The 10,276-nt window shown below is 37.3% G+C and overlaps 1 non-coding gene across 1 annotated transcript; it reads right to left on the minus strand.

Annotated features, from left to right (window-relative positions):
* Positions 1-3,533: 3,533 nt before the first annotated feature.
* Positions 3,534-3,636, minus strand: LOC118972436 (U6 spliceosomal RNA). Its single transcript, XR_005061414.1, has one exon. It is a non-coding gene; the product is annotated as a U6 spliceosomal RNA (small nuclear RNA).
* Between the last annotated feature and the right edge of the window lie 6,640 nt (positions 3,637-10,276).

Below are 10,276 nucleotides of genomic sequence, written 5' to 3' on the forward strand. Positions count from 1 at the left end.
TAAGCTTTACTGCTACTTCCTCTGTGCTTCCTCTTATATGCCCCCTCTCCCCATTGCGAGGACTCAAGAGATCTCAGAAAAAAGTTCATCCACAATAATTGCCAGCTGAGTTTGTAAAAGAATATTTTTAACTTGTAAGAATTTTATTACTCCAAAATTTAGGCTTTTATTACTTGAGTTGGGTAGAAAACAGTCTGAGACAGAGCGTTCATGTGAATGTTTACTGGGGAATGCAATCCCAGGACAGTAAGAGAGAAGGGGAAAGGAGTGTGAGGCAGAGAGGGAAGGCGGGCGTTACTGCACTGGCCACAGCTGCAGAAGAAAGCAGCTGGAACTTTGGTACAGAGGATGTCTCCACGGAACCACTGCATGTTGAAGAAGTTCACTGTGGGAAAGAAATGAAATGAATTTATCTTTTGGTTCCTTCTTGCCTTAAGATGCTCACTGGTCAGAGTTTACCCCATTTCTGTTGTCACTTGGCCCCTTTGGGCAGCTGGTGGAAAATCCATATCCCATGCCTGGTGACAAGAGCCTCTGTTGGTCTGTAGGCTGGACTTTGTGCTGGAGCTCCCACAGCTGCTGCCATGCTGGGCACTATGGAGGCCCCCCAGGATTGCTCTGTGGAAGCAGGGGAGCATCAGCAGTGTTAGGAAGGGAGGCAACTGTGGCAGTGGCCAGAGTTTCCCACTGAGTAGGTGGCAAGTGGCAACAAGTTAATGTGAGGATGCACATAACTGAATCTGATATGGACAGGAATGCATAGGGAGTAGATTAGAGATTGGAAGTATTTGTAAATACAAATGAAAGTAATCAGATAAACGGGAAGTTTCAGAAGGATCTGGAATGTGGGTTTATAGAGCATGGAAGACAGAGGCTCTGTCAATACATGGAAGTAGAGTGTGTTTGGGGTTGGGGGGCAGCCCTGCCTCAGGAGGGTAAGACCCTGTTCCATGTCTTACCTTAGTGGTGGCGTGGTCTTGCAGTCATTTCTTCACCTCTCTGAGCCTCTGTGGCTTATTTAAATACTGGAAGAGAAACTAAGTTGACGTTTTCAGTTCTAAGGTTTATGTTACAGAGAAACAATTTTGCAGGGGTAATTTACATGTACATTCTTTTCAAATTTTACTATATAAACATGAGAAATTATAGTCAATAGCATCACCAGATAGAAACTCTTTTTCAACTTAATATATGCACTAATGGGTCCGACAATGAGCAACTGCACTGGGTGGTCAGCCAATCTGAGTTCTAGGACTGAGGGGGTAACAGCCAGCCATACGATAATGTTTAAGTCAGTCAACATCTGTCTTTGGGCTTCATCCAAGGACAGGCTCTGGTCTCCAATCACCTTGGTTGGAGTCCCAGTGTCAGCACTGACTGGCTGTGTGATTTTGGACACATCACTTGACCTCTCTGATTCTTTTACCTTATCAGTCTAGGGGGCTGCCACGAGCAAATTCCATGGCATGTCTGACATCAGTGTACACTCAAAGGTCCATTAATATTTCCTTAATTGGAAAATGAGGTCATTAGGCCCGTAGATCCCTACGACCCATTTCAGCTTTAATATCCCATGATTCTGCACTCTGATTCATACTTAATTATCATAGATGCTTCATTAGCATTTATTATGTATGTAGCCCTGTGATACCTTGCCCTCAAGAAACACACAAACTGATTTAGATGAATGTGAGACAGTCACATAAGATTAGAAACCATATTTAGTAATCTACACTATTATGTTGAGGAATGATATCCTAAGAGCATAATAAACTTTGTTTAGAGTTCTGAGAGTGATGGCTTATCAAACACATTATTCTGGGAAAAGGCACTTTGTCAGTGTTGGAGGATATGCTTATGACAGGTCCTTGTAGTTCTTTAAACATTATTTTATAGAGGTCCATTAGTATATGTTTAACTGATAACTAATGGAGTATTATTGGAAGCAGTATACACATAGGGTTTCATTCTGAAGTCTGAGGCATGGTAAATTATATATCATTGCTTAGTCTAACTGTTCTTTATAATGATATCATATTTCTAGTGGAAAAAAATTAACATTAAAATTAATATTGAACTGGTGACTTGAGTTAAATTGAAATGGAAATGGCTTCTGTTGCCATAAGGTTACCAAGGTTAGGTTTTTAGACTCAGTACAAAATACTCTGCGTGAGAATTAAAGGACAGTGTCTTACTCATCAATAGAAAAGACTCTCCAACCATTTAGGGAGCAACATGGAATGCAGGACTCAAAAATCCCATTCAATTTGAATTATGAAGATCAAGAAGAAAATGAGGAAAACTGTGTAACTTCAAAAGTTGTGTTGGGATGAGAAAAAAGTTAATTTTTAACAAACACTGGCTAGGCAAAATGGACAAATCTGTAGCATTATTAAGCATTTAATAAAACATGAAGAAAAGAATTTAAGAAGGCTTAAGGCAGAACTCCCAGAAGTTTATTTTAGGATATTCAGCAAGATGCTATTATAGGGTGCAGTGTGTTATGGTGGTAAAATGCTGAACTTGGATTGATAACATGGTGGTTCAACTCCTTTATCTGCTTCTTGTTTTTTGGATTACCTTGTCCAGAGGTCCTACTCTCTCCATTGTTTGGTTATCTATAAAACTGAAGGACTTAAAATTATTTCAAATTTATTATGATTGTTATTTGTTTATAATATCAAGATTTTACATGCACATAAGTTAAAGATAAAATAACTTTACAAAGCTTGTTTGGAAAACAACTTCCCTTCTCCCACCATTTTCCCATCCTCAGAGAAAAATACTTCCGACTCTTAAGAGTTGTTTTTCTTAGTATTTGACTCTGTATCTCTAAGCTATAGGCTTAAATTGCTCATTTAAAAAATTGTGGTAAAATATATAACATAAAATTTGCTATTACTAACTTTAAGTGTACAATTAAGTGGAAATTTAATTTTTGTACAATCATCACCACTCTCCATATTTAGAATTTTTTCATCGTTAAACTGAAACTCTGCACCCATTAAAAAATAACTCCCTACTACCTCCTTCCCCCAGGGTTTGGTAGCCTCCATTCTTCTTCCTGTCTCTATGTATTTAACTATTCTAAGAACTTCCATAAGTGGAATCATGAAAGTTGTCCTCTTATGTCTGGCTTATTTCACTCAGCATCATGTCCCCAGAGTTCATCCATTTTGTAGTATGTGTCATAATTTCCTCCCTAAGGATGAATATTGTTTTATGCATATACAATATTTTGTTTGTCCATTTGGGTTGCTTCTGCCTTTTGGCTACCGTGAATAAAGCTGCTATGAACATTGGTGTTCAAGTATCTGTTTGAGCCCCTGGTTTCAATTCTTTTCAGTGGATACCCAGAGGTGGAATTGTTGGGTCACATGATAAATCCATGTTTAATTTTTTTAGGAATTTCCAGACTGTTTTCTATAGTGACTGCAGCATTTTACACTCCTACCATTAGTGCATAATGGTTCCAATTTTTCCTCATTTCCCCTCAGCAGCACTTATTTCCTGTTTTTTTTCTTTGTTTTGTTTTTAATATGGAATGCTTCACAAATTTGTGTGTCCTTATTTTGAGGGATATGCTGATCTTCTCTGGGTCATTCCAGTTTAATATATGTGCTGCTGAAGTGAGCAATCTATGTGTTTTTGTTTTCTACTTTCTGGAAGATTTCCTTAGTTTTATTTTCCAACCTTTCTATTGAGTTTTCATTTCTGCTATTTATACATGTTATTTCCAAGAACTTCTGCTTCCCAACTGTTTCTTTTTTAATAGAACATCTTATTATTTTTTTCTTAAGCTTGTTAAGACTTCATTTTTCAGAGCAGTTTTAGGTTTACAGCAAAATTGAGAGGGAAGTACAGGTATTTCCTATTTATCCCCTGTTCTCACAGGTGTATAGCTCCCCCATTTTTAATTTTAATGAAGCCCAGTTGATCAACTATTTCTTTCATAGATTGTGTCTTTGGTAAAAAGGCACCACCATACCCAAGGTCAACTAGGTTTTTCCTATGTTGTCTTCTGTGAGTTTTATAGTTTTATGTTTTACATTTGGCCTGTGATACATTGGACTTAATTTTTGTGTTCATTTTTGCACATGAATGTCCAATTGTTCCAGCCCCATTTGTTGAAGAGACTATCTTTGCTCCACTGTGTGATAACTGCTCCTTTGTCAAAAATCAGTTGACTGTATTTATGGGGGTCTATTTCTGGGCTCTCTCTTCTGCTTCACTGATCTGTTTATTTTTCACCAATATCACACTGACTTGATTACTGTAATTTTATAGGAAGTCTTAAAGTCAGATAGTGTCTTGCTCTTTTCTTATGAGTAAAATAACACATTAATTGTGGTTAACTAAGGCATTATTTTGTCTAGAGGTCTCTATTTCTCCAAGTTGCCTTCCCCCCAGTTCCTTTGTTTTATTCTTTCTCTTCTTTGCTACAGGCTTTCCTTCAGATACATGGTGATCTTTGGCTACCTGCTCATATTTAAGAGCTCTGAGCTGATTGGAAGCTTTGGGCTTGTTGACTATGGGATTCACTGAAGGGTGATTTCACAGGGAAATTTTGTGGGTATCTTCAGATGGGGAAGTACTCATGTTCCCTAGAGAAGTATTTCCCAATTTCCTGCTCTAAGATATAGCCATGGCTCCCTTCATTCTGTAACTAATCAGGGGAAGGGTGTGTGTGGACACCTTCTCAACATTCAGTATTTAAATATACTGTTAATATTTCTGAATTCAGTACAATACCCCTGTCCTTGACTGTGTCTAATGTCCCCTCATCCAGAAGCTGTTTTCTATCTCCATAGAGTAAACTTCCAGCATTTGGGTGGGGCAGTGGAGGAACATTTGATCTGCTCGGAATGAGAGGGAGTTATCTGAGCTTCTAACTGGTTCTTAAACAGACGTTAACTCGGTCCTTCAGGAGACCTATGTTTGCGCCTACTTTCTGAGGCAGCTAGGGCAGCCAACTCGGGATCTTTCTGAGGTTATGTAGTAGAACTGGGTTCCTTCTTAGCTTCCCCTCCGCATGTTTAGGATAAAGTCTAATCAGCTCTCTGAATCAATTACCACTCATTCACAGCTTGCAATATTTTGTTGCAAAGCTTCCTCTCTCATTCTTTTTCTCTTATATGTTTTAAAACAATATTTTTACGATTATTTTTGTAGAATTTAGAGGAAGTGAAATTAGATATGTATGTGATCAATCTTCTCTTTTCTCCAGAATGCTAATGCATTTGCTACTTTTAATAGTCTGCAGTCTAAGATGGATGATAAATTGTAAAAAAATCTAATCACAACTATCCAAAGCTGTGCTGTACAGGATATAGATTTTCCTGACTACTGGGGCTTCTTATACCAGCTGCTCACTTCCTTAGTTACACTATTACCATAATAGATAGGGGCAGAAGGTGTGATGAAATTTCCAACAACTTGTTTAACAATTTATCTTTTCTGGAATAAAGGATGAAGAAAGGAAAATGTTAACGATCGTGGCTAAAAGTGAGAGTTTGCTATTTTACACTATTTATGGTCTCAGCCCCCAATTAATTTCAATATTTTAATGTTTGAAATCACATTTCTTCTTAACAAATAATAAAAAAAGGAATATATCTTTTCAAAATGTGTATTTGTTCAAAATACTTTTATTCCTATGTATGACTATACTAATTACATGTGGCATATTCAGTTAAAGAAACGGAGGGATAAAAAAACCAGTCAAATAACTTCCTTAAGTATATATAGCTAATGAGGATTTTTCAGGGTCAGGAAAGTCAGTTTTTTTCTTCATGTATCTCCACTTGGTGGTGATAAGATGTCCACTGTCTTGAGAGGAGTCTAAGGAGAAGATGGGCAGGACTCAGTAAATAATAGTTACCATTGATAACTATTATTTACTGAGCATCTACTAAGTGTATGGCAAATGTTTTACAGACATTGTTTCATTAATCATTTAAAAAACTTTTTTTATTAAGGTACGATTGATATACACTCTTATGAAGGTTTCACATGAAAAAACAATCTGGTTACTACACTTACCCATATTATGACGTCCCCACCCATACCCCAATGCGGTCACTGTCCATCAGTGCAGTAAGATGCCACAGATTCACTATGTACCTTCTCTGTGCTCCACTGTTTTCCCCGTGATCTCCCACACCATGTGTACTAAACATAATACCCCTCAGTCCCCTTCTCCCTCCCTCTCCACCCACCCTCCCACACCCCTCCCCTTTGGTAACCACTAGCTCCTTCTTGGAGTCTCTGAGTCTACTGCTATTTTATTCCTTCAGTTTTGCTTCACTGTTATATTCCACAAATGAGCGAAATCATTTCTCTCATGGCTTTCTCTGCCTGGCTTATTTCACTGAGCATAATTCCCTACAGCTCTATCCATGTTGTTGCAAATGGTAGGATTTGTTTGTTTCTTATGGCTGAATAGTATTCTATTGTGTATATATACCACATCTTCTTTATCCATTCATCTACAGATGGACGCTGAGGTTGCTTCCGTATCTTGGCTATTGTAAAAAGTGCTACGATAAACATATAGGTGCATATGTCTTTTTGAATCTGAGAAGTTGTATTCTTTGGGTAAATTCCAAGGAGTGGGATTTCCTGGTCAAATGGTATTTCTATTTTGAGTTTTTTTAGGAACCTCCATATTGCTTTCCACAATGGTTGAACTAGCTTACATTCCCACCAGCAGTGTAGGAGGGTTCCCCTTTCCCCACATCCTTGCCAGCATTTGTTGTTCTTAGTCTTTTTGATCCTGGCCATCCTTACTGGTGTGAGGTGGTATCTCATTGTGGTTTTAATTTGCATTTCCCTGATGATTAGTGATGTGGAGCATCTTTTCATGTGTCTGTTGGCCATCTGAATTTCTTCTTTGGAGAACTGTCTCTTCATATCCTCTGCCCATTTGTTAATCGGGTTATTTGCTTTTTGGGTGTTGAGGTGTGTAAGTACTTTATATATTTTAGATGTTAAGCCCTTGTTGGATATGTCATTTAAAAATATATTCTCCCATACTGTAGGATGCCTTTTTGTTCCATTGATGGTGTCCTTTGCTGTACAGAAACGTTTTAGTTTGATGTAGTCCCATGAGTTCATTTTTGCTTTTGTTTCTTTTTCTCAAGGAGATGGGTTAGGAAGAAGTTGCTCATGATTATATTCAGAAGATGTTTGACTATGTTGTCTTCTAAGAGTTTTATGGTTTTATGACTTACACTCAAGTATTTAATCAATTTTGAGTTTACTTTTGTGTATGGGGTTAAACAATACTCCAGTTTCATTCTCTTGCATGTAGCTGTTCAATTTTGCCAACACCAGCTGTTGAAGAGGCTGTCATTTCCCCATTGTATGTCCATGGCTCCTTTATCATGTATTATTTGACCATATATGGTTGGGTTCATATCAGGACTCTCTAGTCTGTTCCATTGGTCTATGGGTCTGTTCTTGTGCCAGTACCAAATTGTCTTGATTTCTGTGGCTTTGTAGTAGAGCTTGAAGATGGGAGCATAATTCCTCCTGCTTTATTCTTCCTTCTCAGGATTGCTTTGTCTATTCGGGGTCTTTTGTGGTTCCATATGAATTTTCGGACTTTTTCTCTGGTTCATTGAAGAATGCTGTTGGTATTTTGATAGGAATTGTATTGAATCTGTAGACTGCTTTAGGCAGGATGGCCATTCTGACAATACTAATTCTTCCTATCCATGCGCACGGGATGTGTTTCCATTTATTGGTATCTTCTTTAATTTCTCTCATGAGTGTCTTGTAGTTTTCAGAGTATAGGTCTTTCATTTCCTTGGTTAGGTTTATTCCTAGGTATTTTATTCTTTTTCATGCAATTGTGAAAGGAATTGTTTTCCTGATTTCTCTCTCTGCTAGTTCATTTTTAGTGTATAGGAATGCAACAGATTTCTGTGCATTAATTTTGTATCCCACACATTTGCTGAATTCAGATATTAGATCTAGTAGTTTTGGAGTGGATGATTTAGGATTTTTTATGTACACTATTACATCATCTGCAAAAAGTGAGTTTAACTTCTTTCTTACCAATCTGGATGCCTTTTATTTCTTTGTATTGTCTGATTGCTGTCACTAGGACCTCCAGTACTATGCTGAACAGAAGTGGGGAAAGTGGGAATTCTTGTCTTGTTCCCAATCTTAAAGGAAAAGCTTTCAGCTCTTTGCTGTTAAGTATCATGTTGGCTGTGGGTTTGTCATATATGGCCTTTATTATGTTAAGGTACTCACCCTCTATACCCATTTTATTGAGAGTTTTTATCATGAATGGATGTTGAATTTTGTCAAATGCTTTTTCAGCATCTATGGAGATGACCAAGTGGTGTTTGTCCTTGTTTTTGTCTATGTGGTGGTTGATGTTGATGGATTTTTGAATGTTGTACCATCCTTGCATCCCTGAGATGAATCCCACTTGATCATGGTGTATGATTCTCTTGATGTATTTTTGAATTCAGTTTGCTAATATTTTGTTGAGTATTTTTGTATCTATGTTCATCAGGGATATTGGTCTGTAGTTTTCTTTTTTTGTGGTATCTTTGCTTTGTTTTGGTATTAGAGTGATGCTGGCCTCATAGAATGAGTTTGAAAGTATTCCCTCATCTTCTGTTTTTTGGAAAACTTTAAGAAAAATAGGTATTAGGTCTTCACTAAATGTTTGATAAAATTCAGCAGTGAAGCCATCTGGTCCAGAGGTTTTGTTCTTAGGTAGGTTTTTGATTACCAGTTCAATTTCATTGCTAGTAATTAGTCTGTTCAGATTTTCTGTTTCTTCCTTGGTCAGCCTTGGAAGGCTGTGTTTCTCTAGAAAGCTGCCCATTTCTTCTAGATTATGCAGTTTATTACCATATAATTTTTCATAATATTCCTTAATAATTCTTTGTATTTCTTTGGTGTCTGTTGTGATTTTTCCTTTCTCATTTCTGATTCTATTTATGTGTGTAGATTCTCTTTTTTTCTCGATATGATTGGCTGGGGGTTTATCTATTTTGTTTATTTTCTTGAAGAACCAGCTCTTGCTTTCTTTGATTCTTTCTATTGCTTGGTTCTTCTGAATTTTATTTATTTCTACTCTAATTTGTATTATGTCCCTCCTTCTACTGACTTTGGGCCTCATTTGTTCTTCTTTTTCTAGCTTCATTAATTGTGAGTTTAGACTGCTTACATGGGATTGGTCTTCTTTCCTGAGGTAGGCCTGTATTGCAATATACTTTCCTTTTAGCATTGCCTTAGCTGCATCACACAGATTTTGTGGTGTTGAATTATTGTTGTCATTTGTCTCCATATATTGCTTGATCTCTGTTTTTATTTGGTCATTGATCCATTGGTTATTTAGGAGCATGTTGTGAAGCCTCCATGTGTTTGTGGGATTTTTCATTTTCTTTGTGTAATTTATTTCTAGTTTCATACCTTTGTGGTCTAAGAAACTGATTGGTACAATTTCAATCTTTTTAAATTTACTGAGGCTCTTTTTGTGGCCTTGTATATGATCTATTCTTGAAAATGTTCCATGTGCACTTGAGAAGAATGTGTATTCTGCTGCTTTTGGGTGTAGAGTTCTGTAGATGTCTGTTAGGTCCATCTGTTCTAATGTGTTGTTCAGTGCCTCTGTGTCCTTACTTATCTTCTGTTTGGTTGATCTGTTCTTCAGAGTGAATGGAGTGTTGAAGTCTCCTAGAATGAATCCATTGCATTCTATTTTCCCTTTTAATTCAGTTAGTATTTGTTTCACATGTGTAGGTGCTCCTGTGTTGGGAGCATAGATATTTATAATGGTTATGTCTTCTTGTTGGATTGACCCCTTTATCATTATGTAATGTCCTTCCTTGTCTCTTGTGGCTCTCTTTGTTTTGAAGTCTATTTTGTCTGATACAAATACTGAAACTCCTGCTTTTTTCTCTCTGTGAGTTGCATGAAATATCTTTTTCCATCCCTTCACTTTTAGTCTGTGTATGTCTTTGGATTTAAAGTGAGTCTCTTGTAGGCAGCATATAGATGGGTCTTGTTTTTTGTTTCACTAATCTTTATAATGATCCTCTTTTTTTACAGATAGGAAACTGAAACCAGACAGGTAAGAAACTTGTTAAGGTGCCCACACCTTACAATGCAGGAACTGGGTTTAGAAGTCTGATTTGAAAGCTCAGGCTCTTTCCACATGCAGCTTCCTTTTGGCACAGCTTAGCCTAGTGATTAAACAGAGGGTGAAATGGGCAATTACGACACTGCATGATAAGGGTTGTGGTGGGGT

Source organism: Manis javanica, chromosome 5, assembly GCF_040802235.1.
Source record: "Manis javanica isolate MJ-LG chromosome 5, MJ_LKY, whole genome shotgun sequence".
Taxonomy (NCBI): domain Eukaryota; kingdom Metazoa; phylum Chordata; class Mammalia; order Pholidota; family Manidae; genus Manis; species Manis javanica.